Genomic DNA, 19,825 nt, shown 5'->3' with positions numbered 1-19,825 from the left:
AGTTGTTCAAAACCAACAGGCTGGTCATAAATTCTGAAAAAACTATGACAGTTAACTATCACAGAACACAAAACCTCCATCTTGCAAACCCTGTTTTCACCATTGAAGGAAAAATGTCTCAAAATAAACCACACAAAATTTCTAGGCATACATATTCTGGAGGATTTGAAGTGAAGATACACCTTAACCATCTAAATGAAAAACTGAATTCATTCATGTATGCTGCTAGGATTCTCAAGCAAAATATAAGCTGCTCATTAGGGTGGCGACAATGTGCCATGATAGTATCCAGTCCCTAGCAATGTACAAAATAATTTCTCTCTCTCTCTCTCTCTCTCTCTCTCTCGGAAAGGGGGGGGGGGGGGGATCTACAATTTAAAAAAAAATGAAATACTGAAAAAGATTATCAGTATGATAAAGAAAGTTAAATGCAGAGGTTCCTGTAGATCTTTTTTTAAAAATCTGAAAATACTGCCTCAGTCTTTTGTGTGTGTGTGTGTGTGTGTGTGTGTGTGTGTGTGTGTGTGTGTGTGTGTGTATTAACTACTACTTTTTACAAAAGGGAGCATCTTAAAAAAAGAAAAGTCCTCAAATGTATCTTTGATGTCCACAAATATGAAACTAGACATAGCTGAGCCTACATGCAAACACAGTAAGTAGTAGCCTATGCAAAGTAGAAATATATCATACTGGAATTCTAGAACATAACCATATGCCTTTTTCTTTAAAATGCATACCACCATTTAATACATTTAAGGTAACAGATGTTGCTTGACCACCACTTCTACTCTGTCTCTTGAATTTCTGTAACATTATAGTAAGTAAACCTCATTTACCAAATATTGTTAATTATGTATTATGTCATTTCATATTGAATTTACTTTTTAATATAATGGAAGGAAACATTCCACGTGGGAAAAATTATATATAAATACAAAGATGAGGTGACTTACCGAACAAAAACGCTGGCAGGTCGATAGACACACAAACAAACACAAACATACACACAAAATTCAAGCTTTCGCAACAAATTGTTGCCTCATCAGGAAAGAGGGAAGGAGAGGGGAAGACGAAAGGAAGTGGGTTTTAAAGGAGAGGGTAAGGAGTCATTCCAATCCCGGGAGCGGAAAGACTTACCTTAGGGGGAAAAAAGGACAGGTATACACTCGCACACACGCACATATCCATCCACACATACAGACACAAGCAGCTGCTTGTGTCTGTATGTGTGGATGGATATGTGCGTGTGTGCGAGTGTATACCTGTCCTTTTTTCCCCCTAAGGTAAGTCTTTCCGCTCCCGGGATTGGAATGACTCCTTACCCTCTCCTTTAAAACCCACTTCCTTTCGTCTTCCCCTCTCCTTCCCTCTTTCCTGATGAGGCAACAATTTGTTGCGAAAGCTTGAATTTTGTGTGTATGTTTGTGTTTGTTTGTGTGTCTATCGACCTGCCAGCGTTTTTGTTCGGTAAGTCACCTCATCTTTGTATTTATATGAATTTACTTTTTGTTAATCATGTCTCAAAATAAACCACACAAAATTTCTAGGTATACATATTCTGGAGGATTTGAAGTGAAGATACACCTTAACCATCTAAATGAAAAATTGAATCAATGTAGATAGTCAATTTACATTTTTATGTACTTTGATTGTATTGAACATGTCATCACGATGACTACTGTAATCATAAATTAATTATGTTTACCCTTGTCATGTATCATATATACAAACGATGTACTAAAATGATTTCTCAGACCAAATAAATAAATCAAAAGGCACCTACTAATCTATATTGGGGAGTTCAATATGTATGCATAACAGATTGCATTGGTATTTATTTATTTACACGTTAAGTTCCGTAGGACCAAATTGAGGAGCAAATCTCCAAAGTCATGGAACGTGTCAGTACATGAAATTACAACATAAAAGTAATAACAGATAAAAATAAATGTTTATGAACCTGGAAAAAGTCAGTCCATAAGTTTAAGTAAACGCAATCAACAATGCAACAAGAATCAGCTTAATTTTTCAAGGAACTCATCGACAGAATAGAAGGAGCGACCCATGAGGAAACTCTTCAGTTTTGATTTGAAAACACATGGATTTTTTTTTAATTCGAGTGGTAGCTTATTGAAAATGGATGCAGCAGTATACTGCACACCTTTCTGCACAAGAATTCAACGAAGTCCGATCCAAATGCAGGTTTGATTTCTGCTGATTATTAACTGAGTAAAAGCTGCTTATTCTTGGGAATAAGCCAATATTGTTAACAAGAAATGACAGTATATATATACATATTGAGAGGCCAATGTCAAAATACCCAGACTCATGAACAAGGGTCGACAAGAAGTTTGTGAACTTACGCCAATTATTACCCGAACTGTCCACTTCTGAGTCAAAAATATCCTTTTAGAATGGGAAGAGTTACCCCAAAATATAATACCATATGACATAAGCAAATAAAAATAAGCAAAGTAGACTAATTTTTGTGTTGAACAATCACTCACTTCGGACACCGTTCGAATAGTAAAAATGGCATTATTAAGTCCTTGAACAAGATCCTGAATGTGGGCTTTCCATGACAACTTACTATCTATCTCAACACCTAGAAATTTGAACTCTCCAGTTTCATTAAACTTATGACCATTCTGTGAAATTAAAATGCCAGGTTTTATTAAATTGTGTGTTAGAAACTGTAAAAACTTAGTCTTACTGTGATTTAGCGTTAGTTTATTTTCTACAAGCCTTGAACTTAGGTCATGAACTGCACAGTTTGAAACCAAGCCAATGTTGCACCCAACATCCTTTACTATTAAGCTAGTGTCATCAGCAAACAGAAATATTTTAGAGTTGCCCGTAATACTAGAGGGCATATCATTTATATAAATAAGGAACAGGAGAGGCCCCAACACTGATCCATGGGGCACCCCCCCACTTGACCGTACCCCACTCAGACACCACATCACAGCCATTCTCAGCACTGTGTATGATGACCTTTTGCTGTCTGTTGCTAAAGTAAGAGGTGAACCAATTGTGCGCTACACCCCATATTCCATAATGATCCAATTTGTGGAGCAATATTTTGTGATCAACACAATCAAATGCCTTAGTTAAATCAAAAAATATGCCAAGCATTTGAAACCTTTTGTTTAACCCATCCGCAACCTCACAGAGAAAAGAGAAAATAACACTTTCAGTTGTTAAATGACTTCTAGAGCTGAACTGTACATTTGATAGCAAATTAGTGATATAAAATGATCAATTATCCTTACATACACAGCCTTTTCAATAACTTTTGCAAACACTGATGGCATAAAAATAGTTCTAAAATTATCTACATTATCCCTTTTCCCATTTTTATACTTGTAGAGCAGCTTTACTACTGAGCACTTTAATCATTCAGGAAACTGACCATTCCTAAAGGAAAAATTACAAGTATGGTTAAGTACAGGGCTAACATGTGCAGCACAGTACTTTAATATTCTGCTAGGCACTCCACCATAACCATGAGAGTCCTTAGTCTTCAGTGATTTAATTATTGACTCAATCTCCCTCTTGCCTGTATCACTGAGGAGTATTTCAGACATCAGCCTCGGAAATGCATTTGCCAAGAAAGTCATATGATTCCCTGTAGAAACTAAATTTTTATTTAATTCATCAGCAATGCTCAGAAAATGATTGTTAAATACTGTACATATATCTGATTTATCAGGAACAGAAATATTTTTACTGCGAACAGACTTTATATCTTCGACCTTGTGCTGTTGAACAGACACTTCCTTCACAACTGACCATATGGTTTTAATTTTATCCTGTAAATTAGCCACTCTATTTGCATACCACATACTCTTTGCCTTCCTAATAACATTTATAAGCACCTTACAATACTGTTTGTAATGGGCTACTGTAGCTTGATTGTGACTACTTCTAACATTCTGATATAATTCCTGCTTTGTTCTACAAGCTATCCTTATCCCACTAGTCAGCTACCAGGCTGCCTATTGTTGCTATTACCCCATTTAGAACATTCTAATGGAAAACAACTGTCAAAGAGCAAGAGAAATGTGTTAAGGAAAACATTATATTTAACTTCCTGGCAGATTAAAACTGTGTGCCGGACCAACACTCGAACTCGGGACCTTTGCCTTTTGCGGGCAAGTGCTCTACCAACTGAGCTACCCAAGCACGACTCACACCCCGTCCTCACAGCTTTACTTCTGCCAGTACCTCGTCTCCTACCTTCCAAACTTTACAGAAGCTCTCCTGCGAACTTTGCAGAACTACCACTCCTGAAAGAAAGGATATTTCGGAGACATGGCTTAGCCACAGCCTAGGGGATGTATCCAGAATGAGATTTTCACTCTGCAGCTGAGTGTGCGCTGATATGAAACTTCCTGGCAGATTAAAACTGTGTGCCCGACCGAGACTCGAACTCAGGACCTTTGCCTTTCGCGGGCAAGTGCTCTACCAACTGAGCTACCCAAGCACAATCCACGCCCCGTCCTCACAGCTTTACTTCTGCCAGTACCTCGTCTCCTACCTTCTGATCGAGTCTCGGTCTGGCACACAGTTTTAATCTGCCAGGAAGTTTCATATCAGCGCACACTCCGCTGCAGAGTGAAAATCTCATTCTGGATACATCCCCCAGGCTGTGGCTAAGCCATGTCTTCGCAATATCCTTTCTTTCAGGAGTGCTAGTTCTGCAAGGTTTGCAGGAGAGCTTCTGTAAAGTTTGGAAGGTAGGAGACGAGGTACTGGCAGAAGTAAAGCTGTGAGGACGGGGTGTGAGTCGTGCTTGGGTAGCTCGGTTGGTAGAGCACTTGCCCGCGAAAGGCAAAGGTCCCGAGTTCGAGTGTTGGTCCAGCACACAGTTTTAATCTGCCAGGAAGTTTCATATCAGCGCACACTCTGCTGCAGAGTGAAAATTTCATTCTGGAAGCATTATATTTGTCATCTATGTTATCGGCACTATAAACGACCTGCCACTCTTGTTTCTTGACAAAGTTTAGAAAACTCTCTACTGCTGTTGGATTAATTTTCCTACATAGTTTGAAATTAAACGTGACATTTGTTTGAGTACTAAAGCCTTTTAGCGTTAAAATTTGTGCATCAAGGTCTGAAAGGCCATTCACCCTTTTACTAACAGAATGCCCATCCAGTAATTAAGAATGAATAAAAATATTGTCTATAGGTGTGCAACTGTTCCCCTGCACCCTAGACAGAAAAAACACAGTCTACATCATATCATATGAATTTATGAGATTTATCAACATCCTTTTTCTTGCACCATCATATACAAAATTTATATTGAAGTCACCACATATAACTAATTTCTGGTACTTCCTACAAAGTGAATCAAGAACCTTCTCTAGCTTGAGCAGAAATGCTCTGAAATCAGAGCTAGGGGACCTATAAACAACAACAATTAGATGTTTAGTTTCACTAAATTCAACTGCCCCTGCACTACATTCAAATATCTGTTCGGTGCAGTGCCGTGATACCTCTATGGACTCAAATGAAATACTGTTTTTTACGTACATAGCCACTCGCCCACCCCACAAGAAACTAATTGAAAAACAGCCAGCTAATCTGTATCCTGGTAAACAAAGCCTCTGAATTGTCAAATTATTTAAGTGGTGCTCTGATATGCCAATAATTTCAGAGTCAACATCTATAAGCAGTTCACTAACTTTATCCCTAATACCTCTTATATTTTGATGAAATATGCTTATTCCTTCTCTACTTGGAAACATTACATCCTCAGAAGGTGACCACTTAGTCAGAGGGACTTCCTTTAAGCAGGTATACCTATCAGCTGACTTCAATCTAAAAAAAGACACAGCTCTAACACCAACTAGTACAGGAATTTTTCCATGAGTGGTCCCACCACCCAATACACTGTCACCTATAAGCTTTGCCAGTCTCCCCTTCCCATACCTATTGAGGTGCAGGCCATGCTTAGTGAATCCCGATCTACTGATAGACCCAACTGGCAGCACTGAGATGTGACCCATGATCTCTGCCATCAGCGCCCTCCCCAGCCCCACGTGCCTGACAGCCGCATTAAGATGAGGCCGTTCATGATGCTGTAACAGTTGCACAAAATGCACATTAGTGCCACCAGTTTGAGTAGCTATCGTTACCAGGTCACCACCTACATCATATTCCGCGTCCCTGTCAAGACTGTTTCCTGCTCCACCCACTATCACTACCCGATCCTCCTTCGTAAAATTCCTACATAACTCCCCTATGCTGTCAGTCACTTGAGCCAACCCTGTACCAGGCTTCACAATGCTGGTGACCTGATACTCGCTCCCCAACACTTTCTGCAACTGCTGGCCCACACCTCTACTGTGCGAACTACCTAGCAACAGAACCTTCTTCTTTCTGTTGGACTTTGCAACTAAACTACACCTCCTAACTGCTGAGGACTGCTGCATGTTCCCTACATCTACAGCTACACGAGGCTCCTCTCCACTCAACTCTGACAGTTGGTCAGATCTATTGCATATATGCAAAGTATAACTGTCTGAATACCTCCTCTTCCTAGCTGCCTTCTTGCTAAGTGCCAGTTCCCATTTCCCACCACCCTTCACCCTCCTCAACCTATCTAGTTCCTCCTTTGCACATTGTAACTGCACCTGAAGGGCACAGATCTTATTTCTGCTCCTCTATCAACTTATTTCTACTACAGATTCTGCATTCCCAGGAGAGGATCTCACTATAATGCCTACTGGCTTCCCTACTGCATTCCCCCCAATGACAACACTTTGAACAAATCCCACACCATAACCCACTACTCACAAACCTATGACAAAGCCCACACTTCTCACTCATGGTAAAATTTTACAGTTACTGAAAAAAGCTATACGTCTTTCTACTTTACCGAAGTTTAGTTACACCAGTAGAACTATTTATAGAACTACTAAGAAAGCAACTACTTGTATTAATACTACTACACCGCAGCTAATAACAATACCAACAAAACTTCACAAAATTATTATTTAAAACCAAAAATTCAAATGGCCACTGGAACACTCAATGAAGTTAAAACACTGAATGAAAATTTTACTAAAATATTTCACTAGAAACAATAATAAACGTCAGTTGTCACAACAGCACAAGTAATGCATAAAATTCATGTATCAAAGATAATATATTACAAGCACCAAGTGTAAACAAACACAGAGGTTATAGTGACACCATAAATCCACAATGATTTTTAGTCTGGTGGTTCATTGTTCACATTTGTGGCAGGTAGCAGACTGTCAGGGAGTGAACACTCAGAACAGGTATTCAGGTATTTCTGTGAGAGAGAACATATAAAATAAGATAATTCCATGAAATGACTGGACGGAGGCCCTTGTTCTAGTTGATGAGGCTGTCTTTCAATTGTATTTCCGCTACTTCTTTGAAAACAGATTCCAAAAAGAATGAAGCTGTGTTCAGTGCCTGGGCTAGTGGAAACACAGTTCTTAGCCACCACAGATTTGCTCATCTGTAGAAGGCAGGTATGCCACGGTGTACAGTGCACCATCTTGTACAGTATGTGTGGTTTTGCCTGTGTAAATTTTCCTGTATTGGTATAAAATTTTGTAGATTTCTACCATTTGCAAAGGCAAATCACCCTTCACTGCACTCAGGAATGTTGCTGTCTTGGCAGGTAGACGGTGATTCTCAGCTGATGTTTCTCCATGTTCCTCACAATTTGTGAAGAAACATTTTATGTGGAAGAAAAACTGTAAACTTCATGTCTCTCATCTCTTCGTGAGGTTGATTTCATACATTAACATGTACAGCTTTCTTAATATGATGTTGTGTTCCAGTATTTTTCCTCAGTACAGTCTCTTTAAGTATACTAGCTCATCCCAAAGGCTGTCAGCTTCAGACACTGCATGGGCCCTATGAATCAAAATACTACAGACTGTCACATAGGTATCTTCTAGACACTGGGTCAACAAGGAGTATTTCGCCCCTCCTGGTATCTGCACTGAAGACTTCCAAGAAATTACAGAATTCTCACATGTTACGAGAAATAATTCATTTGATTCTTCTAAACTGTAAATTCACCATAGATGAGCATGAGAAGATGTACTTCAGCCTCAGCTATCACTCCATAATCTGGGTCAGCATGTTTGTTAGAATGTTCACAAGAAATTGTGCCATTTGCTTGGTGTGGTAGCACTTTTGATGCTGTCCTGCAGTGAAAGCTAATACAAACTTTCACAGATTGGTGCCAAAATATTGGCCCCTATCTTTTCTCTGTTGCTTCCTCATATAGCCTTTACCGAGCTGCAGAAAAGAAGAGCTCCAACACCCTGACATGCAATACCCATCCCAAATTCCCAGAATGCTTCTCTTCTTCCTCACTAGTCTAACATCTGTCCTCAATTCCCCCTTTCCCCACTTCACAATTTAATGACAATGGTAGTCTACCTTTCCTCGATGCTCAGACAAGACTTTTTGTGAGACTACATACAGTTGTAAATCGCAGAGTGCTTTTACTAGACCTTGAAGAATGTGAAGTGTGTTCAGCTGTGGCGTAAATGCAACAGCTGGAAAGAGAAAATTTAATTTCTACTTTAGAAAACAGAAAAAAGTGTGAAATATCAAATCAAAATAGACCTCCCCCCACCAGGATATTGCAAAATCTTGAAATCTGTCGAATGGAACAGAATGAAAGGCGCAGTCATACAGTTACAAATTTTGCAATTCTAGTTTGCATGACTGTACAACACCAAGTCTAACTAGGGAGACATACATTGCCTTGGTTGAGTCCTAAGCTGTTAAGTCAGCTCTGTCATCCAATATGCCCATGGTTTTGAGAATTTTCCTAAATTCATGTTGTTGAATGCTGGCCTGGGTTACCAAAACAGCCCAAAAATGTAGTTATCATAACATATTCTGCTCAACTTCAATTATGACACCAAACATTTAAAAAATAGAAGGCATGAAAGTGACCCATGACTTTGGTTTACCACAATCCAATGTAGAGTTTTATAACAAATATGGTATATGTATGGCATCAAAGTTGTATGAGCAATTTTTTAAACCTTATTTATTGTTCCTCCAGTTTTAAAGAGTGGCTTTTCTTGATAGTTACTTTTGTTGACACATAGATAGGTATTCTGTTCTTCTGACTTGTTTTCTACTCAAAATTCTTAATATTTTAACATTTTTGGTACTGGTAAGTGAATACAAATACATTCAGTGAATACTTCACAGCTTCATTTCCTAACTTATTGGATATGTTTAATTGAATCATACAAAAATGTGATTTCAGATCATTAACTCAAGAACTGTGGCAGCCATAATAATATGAAAAATGTAAAAGATTTACTTTGCATATGCTAATGTTATATGCTTAGCTGTTAGGTTTCAAACTGTTTTACTTTCAAAAATATATTGAGTGGAAAAAATATCAGTCATTAAAAATATGTTATATTTAATGTACCTTTTAGCACTTTGTGCATAAGTCTTCCAATTTACTGAATCTTCTATATAAAAAAAAAGTCAATTTAAGCAACTTGCCTCCTCTTAGACAAGTTTCTGTGGAATTCCAGGGACTCTCATAGTCTGTGAAGAATGACAGCAGCTGAAAAGCTGCAAGTATAAGTCTGTACGGGTGGGCTCACGGTAAATAAAATGTGCTAGACACCTTCTTTTGTTCTGTCAAAGTAAGACAGCAGATACCCATTCAATAGTAAACTTAATGTTCCCTTGGAGGGACCTGATAATTATGAGTACTCCATCAATTAACTTTCACCATGAGGCCACAATATGATGGCATCATGAACATATCTCAAGAATACCATCAGAAATTCAATATTAGGTGCTTTTTCTTCAGAATCCTCCATAAATCAATTCAACACTATCAGTGAAAGTGCACTACCCAAGATGCACCATAAATTTGTTCAAAACAAATAAAAGTAAGTATAGCTTAACAAATGCATAATAATGATGCAACCAACTCAAATTTGGTGCCAGTCACTGACAAAGAATCAGTATACCAGAACCCTTAAATTGAAGCATTTTAATCCTTTAATAAAATTTGTTGAATTATAGTGATAGCATTCGTATTGTAGTACAAAAGGTGTCAACAGAGTCGCTACATATTTGGCCAACTACTAAATAGTTGCACCTGCATTGTACACTTTTTGGACACAGTACACAGCTACAACTACAGAGGCACTACCAACTAAGCATTCTCCACAGTGACACCACATCATTCTGGTCATTCACCACATAGGAGGCTCACACCACAGTAACCTTGTTATGCTTCCACCATAAGACATTAAAATAGTCCAGCTATCTGCCGATATTTATGACTCATGCCATATGAAGCACTGAAACTAGGAGCTACTTTGTGCATCTGGCAAATAGATCATAAATGCACATTCATCTGCTGATCATGGGTAAGAGCAGCTGCACATCTTTGCCCAGAAGTTAATGACCAGTTTTGACCAGTTGTCACCACTGTCATAGTTGTCACAAATCTATAGTTATTGCAGTTTAGGCCTGAAGCTATTGACGAGTGATTACCCGACAGTCAATGCGGATTGTCAAAGTGGTTATTGTTATTTTAGACTGGACTACAAGGTGAATCTTAAGTTTTGTGAATGGTTTTGAACTATAAAAGAAACAAGATTTACAAATAAAATACCTTTGCTGACCTTCAAAGTGATCACCATTAGCTAGAACACACTTCTGACATCAGCTGTAAAGCTTTCAGAGACTGTCAACAAACACTTCTCGTGGAATTGCTCAAAGCACTGTGGTTACAGGTTGTTGGATGTCTGTATCAGTACACGAGATGAGACCTGATGCCACCAATACGATTCAGAGAGAGTGATAGTCAGTGGTGTGGTGTTCATCATCTTCCCTACCTCCCTCGGGTATAAACTCATCAAGGGTCAAGCAGTTGCCATCAAAAAAGGCAATCAACATCATTTTGATCTTGAATTTTGTCATTCCACTCATTTTGGGAGGCAGGGAAGATGAACTCCTTACCATTGACTGTCTCTTGGTCCCTGCATCACATTGGTAACACCAGGTTTTATCTGCTGTGATGATGCAAATATTCGACAACACATGACCACGGCACTTCAAGTGATTCCACAAGAAGTGTTTGCTAACAGTTTCCAACAGCTTTACAACTGATGTCAGAAGTACATTGTAGCCAATAAAGGTATTTGTTTGTAACTCTTGTTTCCTGCATTATTTGAGACCATTCACTGATCTTTTCAGATGCACTTTTCTTAAACTGTTTAACAGCAGCCTTGTCTGAACTATTAAATTTATCAATCATCACTGACTCTAGTAGTATTCACCTGGTGATGAGTCTGGTTGAAGGTGTACAAGCATATCACTGAATTACAGTGCCCACTTTTCTTTAATAGTAGGTTCACTTTCTGCTACCTTTTATTTTGGGTGACAAATTTCTTTGGTGAATACAACAAAAAGCTGGTGGTGAGAATGAACCAGGGTTTTCTAAGGATGATTAGAAATTTTACGTAAATCTGCCATTGAGGATCCATGGATTTAAGGATTTCTGAAGAATTATTGCCAGACATAAAATTTGTGGCTACTAAAAGGTGAACAAGAGATTTGATGAGTGCATATGAACAATTTTTGTGGTAACACATTAGGCTAGCATGGCATACTTAAAATTTTTCTCACTGTGGGCTACTAACCCCATTTCCTTTCCAGGAAGATTTCTAAGAATTTAGTGTACTGTTCTGACTCGTATTTTTCAGAATTGGCTTGTAAATTGTGATTTATTCATCTCATAATATACAATGCTAATCATTTGATTAGAGTTCAGGAGACACATCAAAAATTGGGCAATACAACTTCACTGATATAAAATTATAGTTAATAAGATAGAGTAGTGTTTAAAGGTTAATGTAACGTTTTTGTGAAAAGACATCTATATTTACATAACAAGACAACTGATAAACTATTTTCCTCTCAAATATTTGGTTCATCATGTATGAAATCTTCGACTGAGTAGTAGCATAACTGAAGTATAGTATCACATAGCCTTTTTTCGCCACTGAATCTGGATTTATACTCAGAATGTTCTGGGCTTTTAGTTTTTTGTAAATTTTCAATCTCACATACTGGGAAGTCTGAGCATAGGAGTTTAAACAATGAGCAGGAAGCATATGTCACATGGGCACATGTGCAGCACACAATTATAATGAAGTGAAAGCACAGACTGGGGTGAAATGGCAAGACAGAGCACAGAGGAATGGGAGACTGTTAGGTAAAGGGTGTATTCACAGTGGGTCAGAAGGATTATGGGAGTGAAGGACATGTTGCAAGCATAACTCCCTCTGATGAAGTTCAAAAAAGCTTGCACTGAAGATAAGGATCCAGGTGGCGTGGCTTGTGAAACAGCCATTGAACTCAAGCCTGTAGTTCTCGTGTTCTGCACTAAGTGGTCAGCTCTGTTCTTGGCCATTCATTCTGGTAGACATCAGGTTGCTGGCCATGCCAATATAAAATGCTGTGCAGAAATTTCAGAAAAGTTGTTATATGACATGGCTGCTTTCATAAGTGGACATTCTGACCATCACCACTCTCTTGTAACACAAAGCAGATTTATTACTTTTAAAGTAAGATAACAATTTCTGTTGCTGGTCACATTTTCAGAGCACTTTCCATGCTGAGACACTGACACAATCCAGAGAGAGGTAGCAACAGTAGAATTTGAAAAAACAGTTTTTATAGTACTCATCTTTTATTCTCCTCCTCTGTTGTAAATTGTAGGCTTGTAGTCCATTCTGAATTGTAACTTTTTATACTGGTATAAAGGATGCTGATTTCCTTTTGCTAAATAATATGAACATTGGTGGACACTTTGGTGTTGAACACGTATATTTTCAGTCATTTCTCTTCACAATACAAATCAACATCAGCCACGACGCTAACATAATGCAAATAACTTGTACTCTATCCTTGCACTTCAAACTCATACTACTAACTGCCCAAACCCAAAGATTTACCTCTAATAACATGTAACAAAGAAAATAGTGTCATATATTGATCTTCTTGTGCAAAGTCATCTTTCAAACATACATCTCAAAAATAAAGTACAAATAATTGTATATCATGGCTTATCTTTTTAAGAAGTCTATTATCATCATCGTTATGACATTAAGTGTTTATTTATGTTGATGTTTATAAGAATCAAACAATGGAAAATCCAGAATTGAATCCCAACAATATTGTTGTTGTTGTTGCTGTGGTCTTCAGTCCAGAGACTGGTTTGATGCAGCTCTCCATGCTACTCTATCCTGTGCAAGCTTCTTCATCTCCCAGTACTTACTGCAACCTACATCCTTCTGAATCTGTTTAGTGTATTCATCTCTTGGTCTCCCTCTTCAATATTTACCCTCCGCGCTGCCCTCAAATACTAAGTTGGTGATCCCTTGATGCCTCAGGATATGTACTACCAACCGATCCCTTCTTCTAGTCAAGTTGTGCCACAAATTTCTCTTCTCCCCATTTCTATTCAATACCTCCTCATTAGTTATGTGATCTACCCATCTAATTTTCAGCATTCTTCTGTAGTACCACATTTCAAAAGCTTCTATTCTCTTTTTGTCTAAACTACTTATTGTCCACATGTCACTTCCATTCATGGCTACACTCTATACAAATACTTTCAGAAACGACTTCCTGACACTTAAATCTATACTCAATGTTAACAAATGTCTCTTCTCCAGAAACGCTTTCCTTGCCATTGTCAGTCTACATTTTATATCATCTCTACTTTGACCATCCCCAGTTATTTTGCTTCCCAAATAGCAAAACTCATTTACTACTTTAAGCGTTTCATTTCCTAATCTAATACCCTCAGCATCACCTGATTTAATTTGACTACATTCCATTATCCTTGTTTTGCTTTTGTTGATGTTCATCTTATATCCTCCTTTCAAGACACTGTCCATTCCCTTCATCTGCTCTTCCAGGTCCTTTGCTGAATTACAATGTCATCGGTGAACCTCAAAGTTTTAATTTCTTCTCCATGGATTTTAATTCCTACTCCGAATGTTTCTATTGTTTCCTTTACTGCTTGCTCAATATACAGATTGAATAACATCAGGGATAGGCTACAACCCTGTCTCACTCCCTTCCTAACCACTGCTTCCCTTTCATGCCCCTCGACTCTTATAACTGCCATCTGGTTTATGTACAAATTGTAAATAGCCTTTCTCTCTTTCTCTTTACACCTGTCACTTTCAGAATTTGAAAGAGAGTGTTCCAGTCAACATTGTCAAAAACTTTCTCTACGTCTAAAAGTGCCAGAAACGTAGGTTTGCCTTTCCTTAATCTATTTTCCAAGATAAGTCATAGGGTCTTTATTGCCTCACATGATCCAACATTTCTACAGAATCCAAATTGATCTTCCCTGAGGTTGGCTTCTACCAGTTTTTCCATTCGTCTGTAAAGAATTCGTATTAGTATTTTGCAACCGTGACTTATTAAACTGATAGTTCGGTAATTTTCACATCTGTCAACACCTGCTTTCTTTGGAATTGGAACTGTTATATTCTTCTTGGAGTGTGAAGGTATTTCACCTGTCTCGTATATCTTGCTCACTAAATGGTAGAGTTTTGTTAGACCTGGCTCTCCCAAGGCTTTCAGTAGTTGTAATGGAATGTTGTCTACTCCTGGGGTCTTGTTTCAAATTAGGTCTTTCAGTGCTCTGTCAAACTCTTCACGCAGTATCATATCTCCCATTTCATCTTCATCTGCATCCTCTTCCATTTCCATAATATTGTCCTCAAGAACATCGCCCTTGTATACACCCTCTATATACTCCTTCAACCTTTCTGCTTTCCCTTCTTTGCTTAGAATTGGGTTTCCATCTGAGCTCTTGATATTCATGCAAGTGGTTCTCTTTTCTCCAAAGGTCTCTTTAATTTTTCTGTAGGCAGTATCTATCATACCCCTATTGATATACACCTCTACATCCTTACATTTGTCCTCTAGCCATCCCTGCTTGGCCATTTTGCACTTCCTGTCGATCTCATTTTTGAGACGTTTGAATTCCTTTTTGCCTGCTTCATTTACTGCATTTTTGTATTTTCTCCTTTCATCAATTAAATTTAGTATCTCTTCTGTTACTTAAGGATTTCTATCATCTTTTTACCTACTTGATCCTCTGCTGCCTTCACTACTTCATCTCTCAAAACTACCCATTCTTCTTCTACTGTATTTTTCCCCCATTCTTGTCAATCGTTCCTTAATGCTCTCCCTGAAACTCTCTATAACCTCTGGTTCTGTCAGTTTATCCGGGTCCCATTTCCTAAAATTCCCACCTTTTTGCAGTTTCTTTAGTTTTAATCTACAGTTCATAACCGATAGATTGTGGTCAGAGTCCACATCTGCCCCTGGAAATGTCTTACAATTTAAAACCTGGTTTCTTAATCCCTGTCTTACCATTATATAATCTATCTGAAACCTGTCAGTATCTCCAGGCTTCTTCCATGTATACAACCTTCTTTTATGATTCTTGAACCAAGTGTTAGTTATGATTAAGTTATGCTCTGTGCAAAATTCTACCAGGCGGCTTCCTCTTTCATTCCTTACCCCCATTCCATATTCACCTACTACGTTTCCTTCTCTTCCTTTTCCTAATACCGAATTCCAGTCACCCATAACTATTAAATTTTCGTCTCCCTTCACTATCTGAATAATTTCTTTTATCTCATCATACATTTCATCAATTTCTTCATGATCCGTGGAGCTAGTCGGCATATAAATTTGTACTACTGTGGTAGGCATGAGCTTCGTATCTATCTTGGCCATAATAATGCATTCACTATGCTGTTTGTGTAGCTTACCCGCATTCCTATTTTTTTATTCATTATTAAACCTACTCCTGCATTACCCCTATTTGATTTTGTATTTATAACCCTGTATTCACCTTACCAGAAGTCTTGTTCCTCCTGCCACCGAACTTCACTAATTCCCACTATATCTAACTTTAACCTATCCATTTCCCATTTTAAATTTTCTAACCTACCGGCCCGATTAGGGGATCTGACATTCCACGCTCCAATATGTAGAACGCTAGTTTTCTTTCTCCTGAGAACAATGTTCTCCTGTGTAGTCCCCGCCCGGAGATCCGAATGGGGGACTATTTTACCTCTGGAATATTTTATCCAAGAGGACACCATCATCATTTAACCATACAGTAAAGCTGCATGCCCTTGGGAAAAATTGCGGCTGTAGTTTCCCCTTGCTTTCAGCCGTTCGCAGTACCAGCACAGCAAGGCCGTTTTGGTTAGTGTTACAAGGACAGATCAGTCAATCATCCAGACTGTTGCCCCTGCAACTACTGAAAAGGCTGCTGCCCCTCTTCAGGAACCACATGTTTGTCTGGCCTCTCAATAGATACCCCTCCGTTGTGGTTGCAACTACGGTACGGCTATCTGTTTTGTTGAGGCACGCAAGCCTCCCCACCAACGGCAAGGTCCATGGTTCATGGGGGGCGTGGAGGGGGGGGGGGGGGGTGGAGGGGGTGGTAACAATATTATGAGAAGGAAAATTGCTACTCACCATTTAGAGGAGATGTTGAGTCGCAGATAGGCACAACAAAAGGCCTATCACAATTAAAGCTTTCCCCAATAAGGCCTTCATCGACCACAGACACACATATGCATGCACACAAACACACACACACACACACACACACACACACACACACACACACACACACGACTGCAGTCTCAGGCAACTGAAGCCACATTGCAAGCAGTAGTACTAGCGTATAATGGAAGTGGCAATTGGGTGGGGGTACGGAGGAGGCTGGGGTGGGGAGGGGGAGGGATAATGTGGTGGGGATGGCGGACAGTGAAGTGCTGCAAGTTAGACGCTGAGCAGTGGAGAGGTGGGGAGGGGAGGGGGGGAAGTAGAGGAAAAGGAGAGAAGTAAAAAGACTTGATGTGGTGATGGAATGACCACTGTGTAGTGCTGGAATGGGAACAGGGAAGGGGCTGGATGGGTGAGGATAGTGACAAATGAAGGTTGAGGCCAGGAGGGCTATGGGAATGTAGGATGTACTGCAGGGAAAGTTCCCACCTGCACAATTCAGAAAAGTAGGTGGGAAGGATCCATATGGTGCCGGCTGTGAAGCAGTCATTGAAATGGAAGATGTCGTGTTTGGCAGAGTGTTTAGCAACAGGGTGGTCCTCTTGTTTCTTTGCCACAGTTTGCCAGTGGCTATTCATGCAGACAGACAGGTTGTTGGTTGTCATGCCTACATAGAATGCAGTACAGTGGTTGCAGCTTAGCTCGTAGACCATATGGCTGTTTTCTCAGGTAACCCTGCCTTTGATGGGATGGGAGATGTTAGTGACTGGACTGGAGTAAGTGGTGGTGGGAGGATGTATGGGACAGGTCTTGCATCTATATCTATTACAGGAGTATGAACCATGAGGTAAGGGATTGGGAGCAGCAGTTGTGTAAGGAAGGGCAATCATATTGTATAGGTTCGGTGGACAGTGGAATACCATTGTGGGAGAGGTGGGAAGGCTAGTGGACAGGACATTACTCATTTCAGGGCACAATGAGAGGTAATCAAAACCCTGGCAGAGAATATAATTCAGTTGCTCCAGTCCTGGGTGGTACTGAGTTACAAGGGGAATGCTCCTCTGTGGCCGGATGGTGGGAGTTTGGGAGATAGTGGGAGACTGGAAAGATAAGGCACGGAAGATTTGTTTTTGTACATCAGTGAGACCCTCAGTATATTTCAAGAGGGACTGCTCGTCACTGCAGATGTGACTACCACGGGTGGCTAGGCTGTACGGATGGGACGTCTTGGTATGGAACGGGTGGCAGTTGTCGAAGTGGGGGTGAGTATTGCTGGTGGTTAGTAGGTTTGATATGGATGGAGGGACTGATGTAGCCATCCTTGAGGCGGAAGTCAACGTCTAGAAAGGTGGCTTGTTGTGTTGAGTAGGATCATGTGAAGCAAACGGGGGAGAAGTTGTTGGTGTTCTGGAGGAATGTGGATAGGGTGTCCTTACCTTCGATACAGATAGCAAAGATGTCATCAATGAATCTCAACCAGGTGAGGGGTTTAGGATTCTGGGATTTTTGGAAGGATTCCTCTTGATGGCCCATAAATAGGTTGGCATCGGATGGTGCCATGTGGGTGCCCATAACCAGACCACTGATCTGTTCGTAGGTAATGCCTTCAAAGGAGCAGTAATTGTGGGTGAGGATATAGTTGGTCATGGTGATTTAGGAAAGAGGTCGTTGGTTTGGAATCCATAGGGCTTTGGGAAATGTATTGTTCAATAGTGGTAAGGAATGTTAGTGTACAGGGAGATGGCATCAATAGTGCTGAGCAGGGCATCGTATGGTAAAGGGACAGGAACTGTTGAGAGTCGATGGAAGAAATGGTTTGTATCTTTTATGAGGGAGGGTAGGTTCCAGGTGTTGGTCTAAAAGGGCATAGACTCTCTCCGTGGGGGCACAGTAACCACCCATAATGGGGCATCCTAGGTGGTTAGGTCAATGGACCTTAGGAAGCTTGTAGAAGGTAGGAGTGTAGGGAGTGGTAGGGGTGAGTAAAGAGATGGACTCTGGGGGGATGTTCTGGCATGGGCCTAAGGATTTGAGTAGTTACTGGAGATCCTGCTGGTTTACTGGAAAGTGGTCACTATGGCAAGGTTTGCTGGTGGAAGTATCTGACAACTGGCAGAGTATGTACTATTCCTCTTGAAATACATAATGCATCACTGAGTCAGTTTAGTAATATTAAATGACTGAGAACAAAGCTAAGTCATTTGCAAATGGTACATGTGCAGCCATATTTAAACATAAATTAAGTTAAATCCCTATAAAGAGACTAGTTTATGATATTTCGCACAAGTAACCCATGAAACATGTAACTAACTAACTTGTCAGTGGACCATTGAGTTATAACATAAACATCTTTACTTTAGTCCAAGCCTTTCTACAAATTTCCTTTAAGAATGACTTTTTTAAATTTTAGTATTGTATATTTATGACCTTGCAGACAGTGTTAATTGTAATCTCAGACTTTTCATATATGTGTAGTTATCTATAATGAAGTACTGTCTGAAAAAGACTGCTCAAATATTCTTGACAAGAACTCAAAGGGGTCAAAAGATTGGCTGCAGGTTTTAAAAGTTGTAGTATCCTGTGACTGCAATATCAGTAAGCCAAAATTTGAATCAGTCACCTCATACAAATACTTGGGTACAACAGTTTGTAAGTACAGTAGAACCTCAGTTATTTGGCCTTCAGTTAACCAACTCCTGGGATTATCTGACCATGTGTTCAACCATCCATCTACACCTCGTGCCAAAAAATGTGCTAGCATTATCGAACAATTTTACTCATGTCACTAAAGGTCCAATGCACGAGTCACACTCCTTCAAAACTATAAACATGTCAGCATTTCTGTTTATTACAAAGCTCAAAAAAGTCCTTTGATGAATGGTAATTCGTTTAAAGAATAGCTTTTGTTGCATTTGTTCCCACTGTTAAAAAATACTTGAGATCACAAAGTCTACCACCCCGCATAATTGTATTTTTAGACAAGGCCCCAAGCCACTCCTCTGAGTCTGAGCTTCAACAAGTTGGGATAAAAGCTATGCCCCCCCCCCCCCCCCCCCCCAACATGGATTTAGTAATCCTACCAATCGACCAGGGTGTTACTGGTTAAAATGACATTACAGGAGGAAATATGTCAGTACTTTGTTAGAGAATACAGAAAAGTGTTGTGAGACTTTTGAAGCAATGAAAAGCCTTAACATAAAAGATACAACTTACACAA

The 19,825-nt window shown here is 39.6% G+C and overlaps 1 protein-coding gene across 4 annotated transcripts in view; it reads right to left on the bottom strand.

The window, feature by feature from the left end:
• Window positions 1-19,825, bottom strand: part of LOC124805123 (SET and MYND domain-containing protein 4-like) — a 136,689-nt gene that overhangs the window by 81,028 nt on the left and 35,836 nt on the right. The gene's annotated exons all lie outside the window — the stretch shown is intronic.

Source organism: Schistocerca piceifrons, chromosome 7 (genome assembly GCF_021461385.2).
Source record: "Schistocerca piceifrons isolate TAMUIC-IGC-003096 chromosome 7, iqSchPice1.1, whole genome shotgun sequence".
In the NCBI taxonomy this organism is placed as follows: domain Eukaryota; kingdom Metazoa; phylum Arthropoda; class Insecta; order Orthoptera; family Acrididae; genus Schistocerca; species Schistocerca piceifrons.
This window is presented reverse-complemented; position numbering and strand designations above follow the sequence as displayed.